Source organism: Lonchura striata, chromosome 8, assembly GCF_050655825.1.
Source record: "Lonchura striata isolate lonStrDom1 chromosome 8, ASM5065582v1, whole genome shotgun sequence".
Classification (NCBI taxonomy): Eukaryota; Metazoa; Chordata; class Aves; order Passeriformes; family Estrildidae; genus Lonchura; species Lonchura striata.
The window spans coordinates 32,249,363-32,269,213 of NC_140710.1; the positions used below are offsets into that span (position 1 = coordinate 32,249,363).

Here is a 19,851-nt window from a genome sequence, read left to right on the forward strand (position 1 = left end):
TTCCTTTTTTTTTTGTTAAAAAATTTGTTTTAACTATCATAGTTTTAAGGATGTAAACAAAACATCATCACTACATACCGTGATGTCTCATTAAACAGACAAAAAAAAATGCTAGGCATGGGTCTTTTTGATTTAATTTTGTTTCTTAAACTGTCATCACTTCTAAGCTGGACTCTTGGCTTTTAAATTAACAGAACTGGAAATAGTGCTTGTTTTGGCTTTTGCAATGCATATCCCATCAGCCATAGCACCTCCCAGGGAGCAGTCCTGCACCTCCTCCATTCCTGCCTCATTGTGTGGCAGAAACACATAGGAATTAATACTCGCAGTATACCCACAATGGAGGAAAATATTCCAGGGAATGTCTGGAGGAGAGGTGCATGCATTTCAGGGAAGCCCGTGTGACACAGGACACAAAGGAGCAGATTTCCAGCCCCGCAAGGCTCTGTACTCTCAGCATGAGCTGTCTTTCCTCCTGTCCCAGGGGTTTCTCTCTGTCAAATCAATTACCTCAGATTTTTCTTACCTTCTTAGTTGTTGTGCTTAGGTATGGATTAGTATTTTTCAAAAGGCTTTTCTGAGGTCTTAATTAAGGACCCTTGATTGAGATGTGCTTTGTTAGAGCATATTTAGCACATCTGCCTGTGTGAACACTGCTGGTCATGCTGCTATCGCATCTCAGACCCCTCCAGGTGGCTTGGAGCATGTACCCTGCAAAGTACAGATGTGATCCACGTGGGAGCCAAGGCTCCAGGAACACAGCTCCCACACGACTTCATACAAAGACTTTCTCAAGATGTCCCAGTGAGCCCTACTCTTCATTAAGAGCTCCATCTCTGACAAACCAAGGATAACCTTTTGCAAAAACAAGCGACATTTGCTGGTTTACAGCAATAAAAGCTCCGAGGAGACTTGATTAAAATACCAAAGGAAAACTTGAGCGTGCTATTCTGGTAATTTGCCTTGATGAGGTGATTTGATCTTTACGGTGGCCTTGGAGACCTGCTCTGTGCTAGAATGTTGCAACAAAGGCAGTTGCCAGAGCAGAGGGGCCAACAGGAGCCAGGCATGCCAACGGGTGCTCTGTCACTCCATCCAGCAGCTTCCCAAGGCTTCTTACAGCAAGCAAACACTGGAGCTGGGCATTTTTTCATCTCTATTTATGACTAAGAAGTCTCCTAGGGAATTGTGAGCCTCAATCTCTTGCAGCCTGAATCTTCCCGCTGTGGTTCCAGGACCACATTACAGCTGCTGTTGACCCTGGCTGAGGTGATGTCTCAGGTTTTAGCTTTTTTATTTTTCATATTCTGTACTGCTTTAGTGTGTAGTTCTGAGCTTCCTATTAAGGGATAGTAAGCTCTCTTCACAGAGCAGGCAGACAAAACAATTCCTTCTCTAGTTGGGGACCAAGGAGAAATGATCCAGATCTCAGGCCCAAGAGCACAAACAACGTGGGCTGAAGAGAGAAAAACAAGCAGGGTGGGATTTCATGGGCTGGAGCTGGAACTGGACAATGAACTCCAATATGCAAATGGAGTGGAACTGATCAAAGTGAGAGACCTCATGACGGATTATGAATTTCGTGACCATTTTGGGTCCATCTTGGGTGTAGTCCTGGCTGGGCTCTTGTGCTGCATCCACTGAGGCCTTTCAATAAATCCCTACTTTATTCTTTAACTCTGTCCAGCCTCTGTTCTAGGTCAGCCTTCAAATGGCATCAGAGCAGGCCCCCACATCCCATGGAGGGGCTGTTTTTCTTTAATTGCACAACTTCTGGCAGTTTTCAACACCTCCTGACAGCTTAAAACCTTATCTGTTCACCATCTGACCACACCTAGTGAGCGATCTCAAGACAAAGCAGACAGAAAACAAGTGCTTTTTTGATCATACAAAAATTGTGCATCAAATCCATGCACTGTCTTTTGTCCTATTTTTTCTGATCATTTTCAGGGATTTTAAGACTGACAAAACACTGGACCTCTTTACAGGTATGCTTTTGACAATACAAAGTTCAACAAAAATATGCTCTCCCAGACCCAAAATACTGCATGCCACTTCAGAGACTGCTTCATAGTACAAATACTCCAAGGAGCTAGACTTCTTAAACCCCTGGATTGACAGAACCCCTGAGCCAGCTTTTTTTTCCACAAACTACAAATTTCACACTTTTTAAAAATTTCAGGATCGTGTGTTTCCAGCTTTTTGCTGTTACCACAGATGTGATGTGTCTGTCCTGTTCTCCTACACAGGCCACTCACCTGGCCCTGAGCAGCATCCCAGCCTTTGGCACACAACTCCTGGGCAAGAAATGGAACCTGAGAACTTTATTCTCAGGAATCCAGGGCTGGATGCCAGCAGAGGCTGTTCGCCAGGGAAGAGAATCACCAATGTGCACTCAGAGTCAAGAGGCTGATCCTCAGCTACCCCAGCAATTCCCAACAGTGCACAGAGTACAGAGCAGGATCTAAATGGGAGTCAGGCCTTGACATTTCTGGTTTCCTCTGGCATTTCAAAAAGGACATGTAGGAAAGTTTACAAATTTGTAGAGGAAATGGCTGTATAATTTCATTATTGATTCATTTGGGGAATGGCAACCATACGGTTCCCTGAGGTTACACCACACTGGATGCAGCACTGGTCCATCTGAAAATGCCAGAAGTTCCTGAAACGCTGCCTTCACCATCACTGGATGTTACACTGGGCACAAATGCAGAGGGGAGGGTGCCTCTGGAAACATTTCTGACCCTTATATCTGAAAAGCATAGGGATGTTTTTGAGAATAGGAAAAAAAAAGAGAGAGGAAACAAATTAAAACCTCTGCACAAACTGTGACTCATAGCCAGCACTCTTGCTCATCATACCAGAAACTTAGTAAAGCTAGCTTATTTTTAAAGCTGATCTGTTGAGATTTTTTTTGTTTGGTTGGTTTCTGAGGTTTTTTTTTCTTAAGGCAGACATTTAGAAATACAAGGAAATTTACTTACCTCATCATGGATCCTTACAGGGAATCCATGCCATGAAGAGTATGGGAGCAGGTGAAAAATGGGATAATGACTGCAAGGAACCCACAGAAAACCCACAATACAATTTCACAAGGTATCAGTCTCTCTGAAGCAGCTCTTGGCAGCCCATCCTGAGACTAGCTTTAGCACTTTGAGTTTAACAATGCCATTTCACTTAATTTGAAGTTAACCAGTTCTGCCTATGTTAACATTGATGTTAGCCAGCACACATTAACACAGTTTGAGTTTGCAGCACATTTAAAGAAGAGAGTTTGTAATTGAGAATTCAACCCTTAATCATAGCATCTAACTATTTTTCTAAGTTTTAAGGGATGGGGAGAAGACTATTCCAGAACAAGAAAGCTCCAAAAAGTAGTGGGAATAGAGATTGTTTTTCTGCTTTCATTTTTGCCAGAATTGCTCCTTTTCACCTCAGTGGTGTTTCAATCCCTGTATTTCTGTGCACAGGTGGCTTTTACAGCCTATTCTTTGCACATAGTGATGGAATGAAGTGATGAGATATGATTTTTATTTTAGTGTTTCACCAGAAATAGCTCAATCCCCCAGTCAATAAAATGTCCTCTAGTGTAAGATTACACCTTTCTGCCATTCCCAGGCAAATTTTCATAAATAAAATCTAACTGCACTTTGGAACAACTTCTAGTCACTGTCCCTGCAGAAGAAGGAGTTGCCATCCAGTTTAGTTCCCACATGAGAGGCCTTTTAATGAAGAAATCTTTAATGCCTTTTATTGTAAATTGTGCTACTGCCAGATGTGATATGGGCTAGACTCCAAAACCAAACTACCTGGAAGGCACCTCACTGTGAGTCAGAGAGCCTTGTGAAAATCCCAGAGACCTCAAGAGGAATGGAAAATTCACTCTGTCAAAAGCTTCCTTCAGAGGAGTTTCCTCCCCTCCATTCAAAGACAGCACTGCTGCCTGTCCACGAGCAGGGCTCAGCTTTGGAGCCTTTTCTCCATGTAAAAGAGAAGCAGTAGCAAAGGATCTCTCCTGGATTAAGAACCAGAAAGGTTATAGAGACTACTAAGGATTAACAGAGACCTGCTGTGTTCACAAACATGAAAAGCATTGAGGAGGTGCACAAAAGGCAGTTGTAGAGCCAGGTGTATAGGAAAGTGAAAAATACTGACACACTGTTCAGTTTTTCTATTTTCATGGTTTATAATCCCTTTGTTCAACATAGAAGGCCAAAGAGGAGGATTTATGCCTTAAGATAACACTGAAATATGCTGGTAATCAGGTATCTATAGACAAAACCTGGTGGGCGTCTGGGAAGGCACCATGCCTCCCTCCAGGAAGCTGATCATGAGCACACTTCCAAAGACAGGTTCATGGCCCTGTCCTGCTGAAACATCTATCTTCACCCTGTTAAAGTGACACCAAAGCAGCACAATTACCAGCTTCTGTCAAGCTTTCTGTTCCTCTGCAAATCTGGAATTACCTGAGATGAACCTGCCTCATTTCTATCCAAGCTATTTCAGTATCATTTTTCACTCGCAAGACATCCAAAATAAGAGGCACTACATACCATCATCCTTGCCCTGTGGATAGAGAATGCCCCAGGAAATCACAGTTTGCAGAAGCTTGAATGGGGCACACCGATGCCAGTCCAACTGCAAGGGAGAACGAGGTGAAGGAGCCCCATTTGTACTTTATTTCTCTGATAAATGTATTTTTCCTTGTAGTTTTGTCCTTTTTGATTTGAATAGGAAGGATAAAGGCCATGTGAACATGGGAGGGCATAGGACAGAGACTGGACAGAAATCCTGCCAATTAAACTTGCCTGCAGAACTGCTCCGCAGGGACAAAAGTAAAGAACAATGCACACATTTGCGATGATGTAATTTTGGTTTGGCAGCAGATTAAAAAAAAAAATTCCTAAACGCAAAGTAAGAGGATGTGAGGGACAGAATTCTACATCTAAGTGAACAGTTTTGGTTAATATCGTATAGGAAATTACTAAAGCACTCCTGAAAATGCTGTGGTAATTTGTGTGTGTTATTTGTGGAAATTATCTGTGTTTCAAAACAAACTGGAAAAGGTATGTCTAGCTCAGTTCTGTTCCTCAGTGAAGGAAAGAGAATCCCAAGCTTGTACTGGTGGAAAGGTTTCTCCATTATGTTTGATAAAGATCAGGTTTTCTTCTAAAAGCTCTCTCAATCTAACCAGTATCATAAAATTACAAATGTTTGCTTCACATTATTTGAAAATTATGCTTCTCTGCCATTTTCTGTCCTTCCCAGGGGCTATAGAAGCACAGAAATGCAGTTCATCTGTAACTCCCAGCCGAGTCTGTCAACTGTCTTTGCAGATTTTACAGAGTTGTAAGACTCAAAAGGAATTAATTGTTTTATTACTATTGCCCATAAAAAGAAATACCCCTCCTTCTATAATTCACTGCAGTAGAGCTCTGCTTTTGCATAGCATCTGCAGGCTATTAGTTTTGCAACTGCAATCTGTAATTGTAAAAACATGTAATTTAGATAGGGCATGTGAATTCAGTCCAGTAAAACCAAAAAGGATCATCCAGATTCTTTGCTTCTTTCACAAAACATTAACTGAAAGTTTCTATACTTGTCAGCATGACCTCAGGTCTTCTACAGAAGACAAATCCTGGATTCCCAGAAATGCTGCTTTGCTGGAAACTGCCCCAAAAAGCATACACAACCCCAACTGTAGAGGAGAATGCTCCTATCAGCAAACATGTTTTTTTCTGCTGTTCTGCCATTTGCAGCCATAAACAAGCACAGAGCTATTCAGTGCACAAAAACGGTGCAGTTCCATGGGCACACTCCTTAGAGGGGAACGTGATCTCCTCAGATCACATTCCAATGAAACAGAAGCTCCATGGCTAAAAAGAAATTGATGCCAGGCTTTCTCCAAAGGCTGGCTCAATGTAACACTGCAATTCCAAATCCATTTGCTAATACAGCTGTCCTCTGCTTTCTCTTCCACCTGACTTCAAAGGACAGTGAAGTACTAGAACACTTTGATCTCACTTTATGCTGAGATCATCCTGAGAGCTCTTCAGAGCCCACTTGACAATGCCACAGCCAACTCACTGCCAGCAACAGCCTTCTTCCACACAGGAGGCTGGACCAGAGGGCTCCTCTAAGCAGCATTTCCAGGATCCAGAAGGACCTGGGCTCAAATTTTCAAGTCTGTCAAGATCATACTTCTACCTTGCCTTTTCCCTGATTTGCTGACCTCTCATGAAAAGACTGTATGAGAAAGCTGTTGATAGCAGTCAGGGTTGCAAAGATACCAAAGACAGCAATCAGGGTTAAATACACATGAGAAATGCTCAGGAATAGCTACACAAGCCCAGGAAAGGTCGCACAGCTTGTGACTGAACGCTCTTCTGGCAAAACAATTTCATTTCAAAGCAGGAGAAAGGATGCTTTCATACAGTACAAAAATGCCCACACATGCAGGCAGCTGGGGATTCAAGAGAACTTTAAAATCCTAATCAGAAACAACTGTTAAGTAGAGTCAAGACTTCAATTTTTTTTTAAATCAAAGCAATTAATTTGATCACGGTGTGTTCAGTCCTACAACAGATATGGCACAAGTGCCAGCCCTAATCTGAAATTACCATCTTCTTGCTTTCTGCAGCACCAGAAAGAATTTAAATCTCCTGTTCAAGCTCCACACTATGTAAGACAGCTGCAAGCCAAGAAGTAGAGCACCTGTAGTTGTCAATGCAGCTGACTCAGCATCTTGGACAGCTCAGCTAAGGAAGCTGAGACAGTCAGAATTTGGACACAAGATGCAGGATTCAATCTGAAGGGCAACTTTTATTAAGTGGATCCAAACATGTTCCCATGCAAATAAAACTTATTTATATTACTGGTATACAGATGAATAAACATTTAAAGCTTCAGGTAAAAATACTATTAGACTCCAAAACTTAATTTTACAGAAGCAGTTAATTATTCTAAAAAGTGTGCACAATAGGCACATTTGGCACAACAGGACCCAACTGTTCATTAGCCCAAAATCTTGAGCACACAGAGATTCATTCTTGAGTTGAACACCTGGGATTTATCTTAAAAAATGTTTTAATGTCTGCAGAGAGAGCATATATGTCCTTTGCAGCCAGGATATCAGCTACTGGGTTCAGATCTGGTTTGAGGGAACAAAATGACAACTGAAGCTTACATCTCACAGTCATTGCGACTTTCTCCTTTACCTGATCCATCTAGTGATCTGTGATTGTTGTCAGCTTGCTGGAAATACATTCACTAGGAGGGGTAATCAAATAAATCGAAAGCAAGGCTAATCACAAGAGAGAATAAAGTAAGTCTAAATTAAACTCAGATCAAACTCGCTGGGAGCCAAACTCAGGGTGCTTCTCTCTCCTCTCCCTGCTGGGACAGCCCCACCTTGCTGCTGTTTGCCCTTGAGTGCCTGTCCTGGTTTCAACTAGGAGAGAGTTATTTTTCTTCTTAGCAGCTGGCACAGTGCCTGTTTTGAATTTATGTTGATAACACACCAATTTTTTTGCTGTTTTGCTGTTGCTGAGAGTTTACCTCAGATCAAGAACTTCTGGCTCTCCCATGCTGCTCTGCCAGTGAGCAGGTGCACTGCTGGGAGCCTGGACAGCTGACCTCAACTGGGCAAAGGGATATCCCATTCCACTCAATATTGTGTACAGTACACCAACTGGGGAAAACTGGCCAGGATTGCTTCTTGGAACAGGCTGGGCATCAGTCAGCAGGTGGTGAGCAACTATACTGTGCATCACTTGCTCCTCTCCTCTACCTCCTTTCCATTATAACCACTTTTATAATTATTTTATTTTAATTATTAAACTGCTTTTATTTTACAAGGTGTACTTTTTTTTTTCTCCAATTCTCCTCCCCACTGGTGGGGAGACAGGGCATGAACAAGTGGCTGCACGGCTCTTATTTACTGGATGGGGTTAACCCATAGTACTACCCAAAAATAGACAAGTGGCAGCTTCATTCACATCAGCAGCCAGAGAGATGCTGCTTCTGAGAGCACAGCAGATGTACAGGAAATTAGCAACAAATCTTCCTAACTGTAGAAGTTGCATCAATTGCACAGAAATACATCAGAGGACTGGAAAGTCTGGGTTAGAACTGTTTGTTATCCCTCAAATTCATGGGAAAAACAACTGACTGTGAGTTAAGTTTCTGGGGAGCTCCTCCTCCCCCCATCCTTTAGCCTCATATGCTCAGGGTACCTGAATCTCTCTCTAAACCTCTATGAAGTTAACTCCAATGAGATGGAGGTAATCACCTCCCAAACAGCAGCAAGAAATTATATTTTAGGTCATCATGATGATGGTCCCAGGCAGAAAGCTGTTCTATAAACAGAGGCAGTACTTTTACTAAATTGACTTTGACTTGGTTTTAAAACTATAGGTCTCATTTGCATTGTCATTATCTACTGGGTAAAGCAGCTTTGAAAGCACCTTTCTATGGAACCTAAAGAATTGGGTCCTCTGATTTCACTGCTGAAAGTGGCCTCTCCTTGCAAATCATGCCAAAGCTGAATAAAAGAATACCATTATATAAATATAATCACCCACAATGCAAATTCCATTGCCAAACCCCCAAGAACAGAGCAACACGGGACATAAGGAAAGAAACACATGCAGATAACACAGAAATAAACACTTTTCTCAGTCACCAATCAGTTGCATTTTTGCCTGAACCCCCCAGCTTTACGCAGAGCTCTGCCATGACTTCAGCTCAGAGCGGGGTGGGTCTCTGCACATCCTGGCAGCGGGGACAGGCAGAGTTCCTGGGATGCCATGGCTGGACAGTGGTCTGACACACTCAGGCCATGGCTGGGGCTCCAAAGCCAAGCTGCCTACTGCTCCTGCAGAATGCTGGTGCACAGACAACAAGGTTTCAATATCAGGATGCAGTGGGCTGAATCCAAATTCAATTGCAGCATTTTAAGCTGTGCAATGTGTGTTACATTACAGCTGCTTGCTGAAAAGATGTTTCTCATTCTGCAGATCCCAGGCCATTTGTACGGCTAAGGATTCATCAACTATTAATAGCTTCTTCTAATTAAAGAGATATTCAATATAATGATGTTAAAGAAGTTATTGCCTCTGTTAGTAATAATCTCAGTTAAGAGAGTATAAAGATGAAGCTCCCTTTCTTTTTTTTTGCCTATTGGTTTGTATTTAGCCCAGCCCAATGAGTTTCCTTCTATTCACATTTGTTGCTAAGTTTACTTCTAGGTTTCACTCATAAATCTCAATTCTGAGTCTGGATTTTTTGCCACACATCTACTCTGTTTGAATTTCTAGTCTTGCTGAGGAAGGCATAAATCAGTTTTTAGAAACAGAGGTAATTTTATAAGTGAAAAGGACTACTAAAAAAATCTGCATTTTCCCCTTAAAAGAACCTCTCAAACCAAAACAAGAAAACAATCTGATGGGAAATGGTCTTAAAAGCATATATAAGGCACATGACTAACTCATATGTGGAAGCAAAAAGGATGCCTGACATTGAGGATTCTTTGTTAATCACCCCCGAGCTATATGAAGTGCCCTTCAGAATGGCTGGGCATAGCCTGAGCAACCTGATCCCCATGACCACCTAAAACAGGAGGGTCCCTTCTCCTTCCCTGCCAGCCTCTGGCAATTGTCAGACTCTCCTGAAAGTGTCCTGAACCCCTCAGGCTGTTTTCCCACCAAGATAATAAAACAAAATGGCCCAAACAGAGACCCGAGTACTCACAGCCAAGGAACTGGCATGGACAACAGGGAACCCTTTCTGGTGCTGATAAACCATGTCAATGACTCACTAGTCTTTACCCTTAGGAAGTCCTGGAATCTGCTCATGTAGCTAGGGAAGAAATCATCCAGTTCTGAACAGTGATGAGAGTAGTACAGTGCTGTACAAGCCATCACTCAAGCCACCTGCACTTGTTCATTGTACATCTGGTAGAAAATAGCAGTTTCCACAAAAAAACTTCTTTGTGTGACAAATGTTTACTTGGATCCTGCTCTGAAACCTGAGAATGGATAAACAGAGGTGTAAATTGCTGCATGAGCATAACTCTCCTTATTCATCTGCATCCAAGTAACTGCCTGTCTGCCACAGCAATTGAATTAGCAAGATCACAGGCACCAGATTAGATAAAAGAGAGGGAAAGGTCAGCTTTGGGAAGATAAAAATGTGGAGATCCTTGCTTGCATGCCACTAAGAAGACATCAAGCTATCACCTTCAGGCTGGGCCTGTCTCTCTTCCTGCAGAGTAATATGTTTTCTTCTATCACTACTTGCCAGCTCTCCACCACATTAGAACATAATAGCTTGAGCAAATAAATGCCTTTCATCTCCCCACTCAGGGCGAGATTAACTTTTTCCAGCTTCAAATGTCTCACAGAGTTGTCTGGGCTCCTTTAAAAACCTACAGAAGGAAAGGCATCTCTGGAAGGAAATCCAGTCCATGCAATGATAGCTGTTTGCAATAGGTGGAGAAAACTAAGAAGAGCTTTTCTGCCTCCATTTAGCAGAGAAGGAGCCTTGAGTGGTGCTTGAGAATTTGTGGTGCCTGGTAGTCCATAAAATAGCAACAGCAACTTGTGAAATTATTTAAGAAAGCAAGCCAGATGCAAAGAAATTAAGAAAAACAGAAGTTTGTGAGGAACACTGCAAATTAAGCAAATGTAAGCCTTTATCAGTGCACCTCTCACTTGACATGTGCCAGCAGCATCAAGAACTACAGTAAAGACTTTTGCTTTCAACTGTTCTAATTAGGTACATTTTGCTAGTGGAAGAAGTCTTGAGTTAATTTCAACATTTTCTACAAACATCCTGCAAAGCATGATGCAACAATATCAGAGCACCACAGAAGCTCTGTTTTCATGAATGTGGGTTTTAAAAATGAAATGCCCCATTGGCAACATTTCACCAAGCCACTGGAGTTTCCAGCTTTTTTATTTCAAAATACAGGGGACTTTCAGGTCAAAGAAAGCTCTAGCAGAAATCTAATCACAAAATAAAGATGTGAGCAATGATGCCTGAAAGGTTTTAGATGAGTACATACATCAGTGTTCTCTTAGACACTGAGGGTACAAATACTATGGCAAAAGAATTGATTTCACTACATGCATAGCATCAATTGCATGGGCACTCACCTAAATTATGCCTCCATATGAATCCTCCCCTCTTTTCTTACTACTGTACTGGTTTTAATTCTACACAAAACAACTGAACATCTTGGACTCAGGATGACTTCTGCAAAATATCAGAGGTACTGAGCACCCTGAAGGCACCAATCCAAATCTTCTCTTCTAGCTGGAGGGCAACTCAGCTTGCCATTAACCAGTTGAATATGTGTAGTCACTACTCTCATTATCTAAGCTCATCAACACAAATACCTTGTCAGGCTCTTAATGTGCAGGTCCACAGCAGAGCAGGAGCCTGAGGCTACTTCCCCCTGCTGGATGTGCCCCCTTTCACTTCCATTCCCTCCTGCCCTCTGAGCCGCTCATGGCTCTGCAGAGCTACACCTGACCCACACAAAGGCAGTGTGAACTCCAGGCAGTCCCCAGGCTGCAGACCATTTCCCCCTGTCCCTCTGATCCCACACAGATCTGTTTGTAAGCACACCAAGAGCACACACAGCCCTGTAACAACTGCACACGCCATTACTGGGAGGGAAACCCAGACCAGGAGCACGTAACACATCCTCTGATGGGCCAGATTCAACACTAAAACTTCCTACAAGCCGAGGCAGCTCCACCAAGGCTTTGTCTCAGGGCATTTTCAATCAGAAAAAGCACTGCAAGCAGCTAGAGGTGATTTGTAACAGAACTGGACAGAAGGTGCCACAGCTGAGATACAGGGTTCTGGTTTCTGTGCACACTAGTCTTGTTCTAAGATGCCTGTTTCCTAGGAGAAATAAGGTACTGGAAGTGACTTTTATAAGCAAATGGGTAAATTCTCAAGTCAACCATCAAGATTTGGAGAGAGTAAGTCATAAGGGCATCCATTTTGATTCACGTGAAGAGGTTCTACTCTGCTGGACAGTGCTGGTTAGAACTGCCAGGAGAGCAGAGGAGGGATGGAGTGCTGTAGGGAATTAAACAGTCATTATTAGAAAACTTTCAGCCACCTTTTCCTGGAGACACTGCCCACTGATTACCTACTGAGTTCCTGATGAAAAACTGCAGGTCTGAGTGCTCAGGACTGTACTTAGAGAGGAGAAGAGCTCCACGCTGATTTCCTAGAAAGGAGATTAAACAAGGGCTTCCCAGAAGCTAACAAGTGACTCAACCTAAGAATCCCCACACTGAGGAGGAACAGCTTGGGAATGTGCACTTCTAGAATCTCAGAGGAGAGAATTGTTTAATACACAGGAGCCTGGCAGGACTCAGATCCTGAAAGGAAGGCCTGTGCACCTTCCCACACAGCATGACCTCTCTGAGCACAGCTCAGACCACTTTCCTCATACTGGATATAACTCTCTTTGAGACAGCTGACTCTTCCAACCTTGTTTTGGATAGTCACAAAACCAAGGAACAATAACAATCACTTGTGCAATACTTGGTGGCCCTTTGCCAAGCAGCTCCAAGGGCAGTGGCCCACAGCATTTAGCAGGCAGGCCACTCCTCTGCAGTATCCTCATACTGCAACACACTGCTCGAGCTGTGCACACGTGCCTCCTGCACAGCTTTGCCTTCTCTCCATGAAAAACACTTTCAAGTGCCAGAATTATTCACAGGCACATTTTTAACATTTGCAATGAAAACATAAAAAGGATTTCCTGAACAGTGGTTTCCAGTGTGAAGGATCTCTTAGCTTAGCCCACAGCACTCTGAATTCTTAATCACAAACTCAAAGCCTGACAGTCTCTATCAAATGTGCTGGCAAAACTGGAGTTTAAACAACTGCAGGGTGAGGAGCAAGCTTTGCCAGGCATGAGGCAAAATGACCTCTTCTCACACCTATCACCATTCCAGTAGATAGACCACAAACAACTAGGAGACCCAGAAGTTAAAAACAAGTTTTATGCTCCACTTTCAAGCAGTTTCAAAGCCAGTTTGAAGATAAAAATGTACAGTGAATTCTATCACACTTCTTGTCCTAGGATTGCCAGCTATTTAAAAATAAAACCTGGAAGCTGCAAGAGTTTTGTTTGGTCCAGTGGGAGGTGATGATAATCTGCACAAACCCATTAATAGCACCTGGGCTCTTACTTCATAAAATAAGCTTTGTGGGCTGTCCAGCTAAAAATCTTGCAAAAGGATTAATTCCACCTGGAAGCAAATAGCTTCATCTGACCAGAATTAACTCTACATGTGTGCCTATGATTGTAAATAATGGTCTCAAATGTAATACTGTAATGATTAATAGTCGCTAAAAGGTAGAACACTAATGAAACCAAACCCAACTCTATTGTGTGCGCTTTACTTTTATACAGACTCTAGAGTGTCAGATATAAAACCAGAAAAAGAACAGAAAAATATCACTAGTCTGACGCTGTGTAAGTGTGAAGTTCAACGAAAAAAGCAAGCATGGGTACTTTAAAGTGCTCTCTGCATGTACAGTCATTCAAAGCAAACAAAGTATCATGAATGTAATTTTTTCAAGCAGTTCATTCCTACCAGATTCAAGTCAGTGTCTTATTGGCTACTGCAATTCCAGAGGTGAAGGTATCATTTACGTCTCTGTGCAGTTAGGGCTCAGTCAGCATTGATCCCATAATTAAATATTGCTACAGATCATAAGCAAGAGCTCATCATTCCCTTCTGGGAACTGTTCAGAATAATCTGAGTAAAATTTTCTTTAATTAATACCATGCTATCATTAAAGAAAGTGTAAGTATTTGGCATAAGTAAAGTATTATTAAATTGAACTTGGGTTATTTCCTGAAGGAACTGTTTCAGAGCTCCATATTTTCGCCACCTGCTCTGATTGAACACAAATTAATTGTCTGTGGATAAACTTGTGCTCCTGCTTACTTTGTTGGTAGCAATTGTCTGTTCTGGACTCTTATTAGCGCTGTTCTGTACTCTCATTAAGTGAGATACTGCTCTCATTCCTGTACTGAGACAAATCCCACTGTATAATCACATCTTCCTCCCACGCTTCTCAATTATACTTCTCTAGTCTATGTCCACACCAATTTCATAAGCACTGGGCCTTTTACATAGGTTTTCCAAACCCAACAATCTTCCTTTCCTTCTTGCCCACAGCTCTTTGCCTCTCAAGCATGCAGCACATTTTAAATACATGTATGCTATTACTGGTCATGTCTCCCTGCAACCGCTTTGGGTTCTGTAGACATTTCTTGCAGCATGTTTTATTTTCACTATAATTATCTGCAGTGTATGTTGTCCTTCCAAACACTAGGTTAAAAATAACAAAGTATTAGTTAGATTTGGGACATGTAAAGAAATTCAGTGATGGCATTAATATAATTCATGAAGTTCCAGCAACCATGGGGAAAACAAACAAATCAAGACTATACACTCAAAATCCAAGAGGAGCTTTTGCTTCATGCCAGACATATTAGAGTTGACTTTCCTGCCTCTGCTTATATGTCTGTCCTCAACACCACATCAATTCTCAACTTTATTTAGAGGACAGTGGGGTCCAAAGGGACTCAAGGAAATAAAAATCAGAGCGACTAAGACTTTGCTTCCAAAATACCTTGGGATAGATTCCCAAATCAGAGCAGCTCTCCAAGCCAGAACTAAGAACAGAACAAAGGAAACAAAACCCCACTTGCTGTGACAGGCATTACTTCCCTTCTCAGAAACACCATTCTGCAATGCTGTTTTGGTCCCTCCTACTCCCCGTTTGCACCTGGTTGAGCCAGGAGGTTGCAGGAGATGCTGCACTGCAGCTGGCACTTGTGACTGCTCCTCTCTGGCTTCCACCCCCACACATCTGGGATGTCTTACTGCCTACTCCTTCTCTTCCCCCTCCTCTCAGGCTGCTTGCTCTCCACAGCATATAGCTCTTTGCTGCTTTGCCCCCCAAAGGATGTCCTCCGTGACAAATGATAACACAGGTTTTCTGGAAAATAGGAGAAGGTGCTGATAGAAACACTTTTTAAAGAACTGCTGGCCTTTAGCTGTAAACCCAAATTAACTTCTTTTGAGTGTCCTTTTACCTAACTTGCAGCTGTGTTATTCGCATACATAAGTATTTTGAGAATCCCAGGACAGAGGTAAGGCCATTTGTGTTCTGTAGACCAACATAAAATTTTAGTCTTCATTTTAGATTATTAGATTTCTCTCTGGAGGTTTTTAGACTAAGCTCTAAGATGCTATCAAAAGCAACACCTTCCCCAGCTGAGTAACAGAAAGAGCACAGAGAAACCTTCCCTCCACCAGCTCTCCATCCCTTTGACAGTCGTTTCTACCTCCTCCCCACCTACCTGAAATATTCCATATCAGAAAGGAAGACAGTTCAAGAAACACCAGAAACAAAGCTTGCTTCAGTGTTTTTGTATGGACACTGGGGATTTGGAAGGAGAAAACTCCCTGACACAAAGAATCCGAAGTCTGGACAAAAAAGAGGGAATTTGTAACAAAGAATATAACAGGCCAGACTTTATCTTCACTATCGACAATTCAACAGAAACAGGAGGTTTTCATAATGGATTTTCAAATCTGACAGTCAAATACAGCTGTAGCTTGAGAGAGCCTGACTCACTGAGCTTCAGGGCATGCTGAAGCACAATCACACATACCGTTTGCTTCCTCAAATTCTCCCAGAGAGGCAAGAATTGGCCTCACAGAGAAGACAGGCTAAAGGGTGACCTCTGCTTTGAAAAGGACACACAGTTTTATCATGGATACTATGCCCTAAGCCTCAGTTCTTTTACTACATATTATTCGCAGCATATTTATAAAATATAGGACAAGATCTAAAAATCCTACAATCCTGGGATAAAGTAACCTTTTTCCTCTGAACAGCTATTAATGTTGGGCTCCACAGGAAAAAGGGTAGTTTGTAACATCTTTCAAAAATCTGCATGTTAACTTGCAGCAGTTGCAAATCCACAGGACTCAAACATACAAAATAGCTGCCCTGTCTCTAGGGGTAGCAGAACTATGTGGGTCTAATCAATTCATCTGAATGAAACACCAAATTACACATCCCAACTTGTAGAAATCTGCAAAAAAATTCACAGAAGAAAACTCCATGTTCAGTAAAAACCATCCATTGTCAAGTGCAACAAGTAGGAGGAAAATATATGTTAGGACTGAATTTCTGGCTGCAAAACATCATCTGAAGCCAACTTCTTCTAAAGCAGTTTTCCCTGCAGGATGTCAATGGCATCAGGAGTGCAATGAACTGGAACCTGTCTCATGCTCTCTGATACATTCAAATTATTGTTGCCAGCTGTGAGTGCAGCACAGCAAACTGCTGCTGCACAAGCATGTCAAAGTGAGGCTTTATAATCTTTTGCTTCCTGAAAGTAACAGATCATCCCAAATACAATTATATCATCAAATGCAATTAGCAGAGCACAGGCTTATTACCAACAGAAGCACATCACAACCTAGACATTTTTATTCCTAGCAAACAAAGAAAGAACAAAAGTTCTGATTGAAATTTGGCTTCATCATTTCAGCAAAAACTTGTTTGCAGAACTTGAAAATCTGTTAAATACTTACTGCAGATGCTGGCTCATAGGACCAGAAATTTACTTTCATAATAAGAGGTTTCCCTGAACCTCTATGGTTTAAGGCACCAAAGCAGAAATTTATAAAGCTAATCCCCAGTCTTACAGAAGTTGGTAAAGGCTTTGCCATTGATTTCCACAGGGCCAGCATCACTCTTGCTCTAAGAAACAGAAACCATTTAATATCTAATTTTTAATACATTCTACTCTATATGCACTGCAATAAATACAAGTGGCAAACTTTGATATTAGGAGATATTTCTGCTTTGAAATAGAGAAAGTAGTGAGAGGAAATGCCAGAAGTCCTCTGAATTTCCCAAGTGAATTAAACTTCAAACTGTGTTTTCCTTAAGAACAGTAATTACATTCTTAACCTAAAAAATGTCACTGTCCTTAAATAAGCCTGCAGAGATGTCATCCAAAGGGTCACTGAATGAACCTTCCAGGATGGAGAAATCTACTGCTTAATCACTTCAAGTTGTGGCGACTCTTATCCTAACCACACAAGGGTGGAATGATCTGAATCAGCATTTACAGGCCAAAGTAAATTGGGTGGGATTTGTTTTCTCTAATGATTTACTTAGTTACTTTTCAAATTAAGCTAGCTATTCAGGTAATTCTAGGAACAATCACAAGGCCTGAGTACTCTGTGGCAAACCAGATGTGAGCTCTGACAGAGAGGTGTGTGGGTGCCAGGCTCACAGAGAACCAGCCAGGTGTCTCTTCCCTGCTGACAGAGCACCTCAGATCCACCAGCTGGGGTTTTGTAGCCACACTCCACTGGGCTTTTAGGACACATCAAGCAGACTTGTGTCACAGACATTACAGAGCAGAAATCAAGGGGGTTGGCAGACCAGCAGACTCTTCTTGTTTAAAATGACCTTACACACTCCCCTGATCATAGCAACAAATTAATTTCTTTAGACCCAGAGCAAAAGCTCTGCTTCTTCTATGGACTCAGCTGATCCAAATGCTACTTTATTTTCCTGTCTCCTCCTTAAAAAGGAAAAAAAAAAAACAACCCACATAAACCTCAACTGTAAATATGCAGACTGCAAGCCTTCCAAGACAAGAAAAGAAAATAAAATCAACGAGATCATGGGAATCTCAGTCTTACAGGTAGCAAGCATCACCAGAAGAACATGCAGACTGCAAGAGCTTTGCTTCCCAAATCTGCACTTCCAGAAGCCTTGGCTGAGTCCTACCACGTAAGAGGCAGGGGTAGCCCTAGCACATCTCATTTTCTAGAAAATCCAAGGAACTCAGGGCACAGCTCCTGCAGTGCAAGTGAGAACACAAAAAAAATGTTCCATTTTATCTCATGCATCTAGGAGAAAAGCTAGGGTTTACGAAGCTGCAGAGCAGGAAATGGGAATAGAGGATCCAGAGACATCAGGCGGAAGGGAACTCCTGAGATCCACAGTCCCACCTTCCACTTGGAACACTACAACCAGAACCACCCACTCCCTGCAACTTTTAACTACATGATTATTGCTGTTTTTTATGTTACAGGGCTGTAACAGCTTATTAAGTATGTGGGAGTGTCTGCATGGCAAACAGCGAGAGAGGAGAACAAAAGAGAGGAGAACAAAACGTATCATATCCCCAGGCCTTGGCTCCTCACTTGGACAAGCGCAAGCAACACAAGTGAACTGTGGGATGGCACTGGGGAGGAATCCGTCCCCTCGCAGCTCCTAACCAGTAGGGAAAAGGGAGCTGTGGGCCAGAGAAAATGAAGTCAGCAATCCCCAGGAGCAAGTGAAAGGGTACCCCCCAGGCTGGGGCCCTGCTGATGGCACCCCTCAGCTGTGCAGGAGTCCTTTCTTCTGAACTCACAAAAGAATCTAAGCAAATCATTGACAAGTGCCTCAGGGCAGAGCTTGCTGCTAGATCAGGTTTACCCTGTTAAAACAATAAATGAGGTAATGCATGAAACTGCCTTCTATTTGAGGACACTTCATTCATACAACAAAAATACCACAAGTTTTGCAACCAAATAAAACTTCACAGATGGCTTTAAAAGGCCCAGGCCCCTGTCCCTGCAAGAGAGCAGAGCAAGCTGTAGGGATTCTGTGGCACAAGGCACACTGTTTCCAAGGACAGCTCTGTGACTTCAAATGAGAGCTGACAACTTCCAGGTCATTAATCCAACAGTGTAAACAGGACCTGTTTATGCATTCAGGTGGGTTGGAGCAATGGCCCTAAGTGCAGAACTCTACAAACACTGCTCTGCTTTATGTTCAGAGTTTCCAGGAAAATTTTTATTCTCTGCTCCCTCCTCCTCATCCTCAGGATATGTGGAACTTGGTGCTGGCTATATTTGTGTTGCTAGCTGAAAGAACAGCAGAACATGCCAAGCATTTAATAACAAAATTCCAGCCTTGTGACACAACCCAGTAATCCCAAAACTGGAAGTTAATCTCATATTTCTACTCAGCATAAAACCCTTAATACTAAGAAGAGCACCGCTGTTTTTATTTTGCCTAAACCTTTTCTACAGACGTGCATCTCACAAATTAAGAAACTTGCTGTGTACCAGGTGGAACAGGGCTGTATTACCTATGTATCTATGGCATCTACAGATTGGTAGTTATGACAACACAGAAACTGCTTAAACTAACTGTGCTGATCTGTCTGCTCTTACACAAAACTGGTTTTAGCTGGGTGAGCTGCTGTTGTGGCCACTACTGGTTCCCCACTACCTTGGGACACTCCTATGAAGAGGAAACAAATGGAGCTTTGAAGGGTCCTGGGAGGATCACAGCTGGGTGTGAACATGCACAGAACAATTCTCATCTAACACCCTGACTGCAAAATGGCAGGGCAGGAGGCTCAGCAAGGCCCAGGGCCAACCAAATGTGCATTATAGACATGAATCTAATGATTCATCAGGACCTCTGCAAAAGGGAGGGAAGAAATTCCTCCAACTCCAGGCTGGTGTTTCAATCACTGTCTGCCTTGATAATTTCTATCACCAGATCCCAGCCAGCTTCTCACTGCTGCAGCTGTCCTGGCTTCGACACTAGTCATGCTTGCAGTGCAGAAAGTGCCATCAGACACCTGAAATTCCATTTTATAACAGCTTTTATCGTCACTAACTGTGCTGCAGATGTGAGGCTGTGCCTGACACAGCTGCAGCACAAGGCTCTGCTGTATCTCAGGACAGATAGCAGACTTGCTTATCTGTG

The 19,851-nt window shown here is 42.4% G+C and overlaps 1 protein-coding gene across 5 annotated transcripts in view; it reads right to left on the reverse strand.

Annotated features, from left to right (window-relative positions):
* Positions 1–19,851, reverse strand: part of ATF6 (activating transcription factor 6) — a 73,801-nt gene that overhangs the window by 20,805 nt on the left and 33,145 nt on the right. The window lies entirely within an intron of this gene.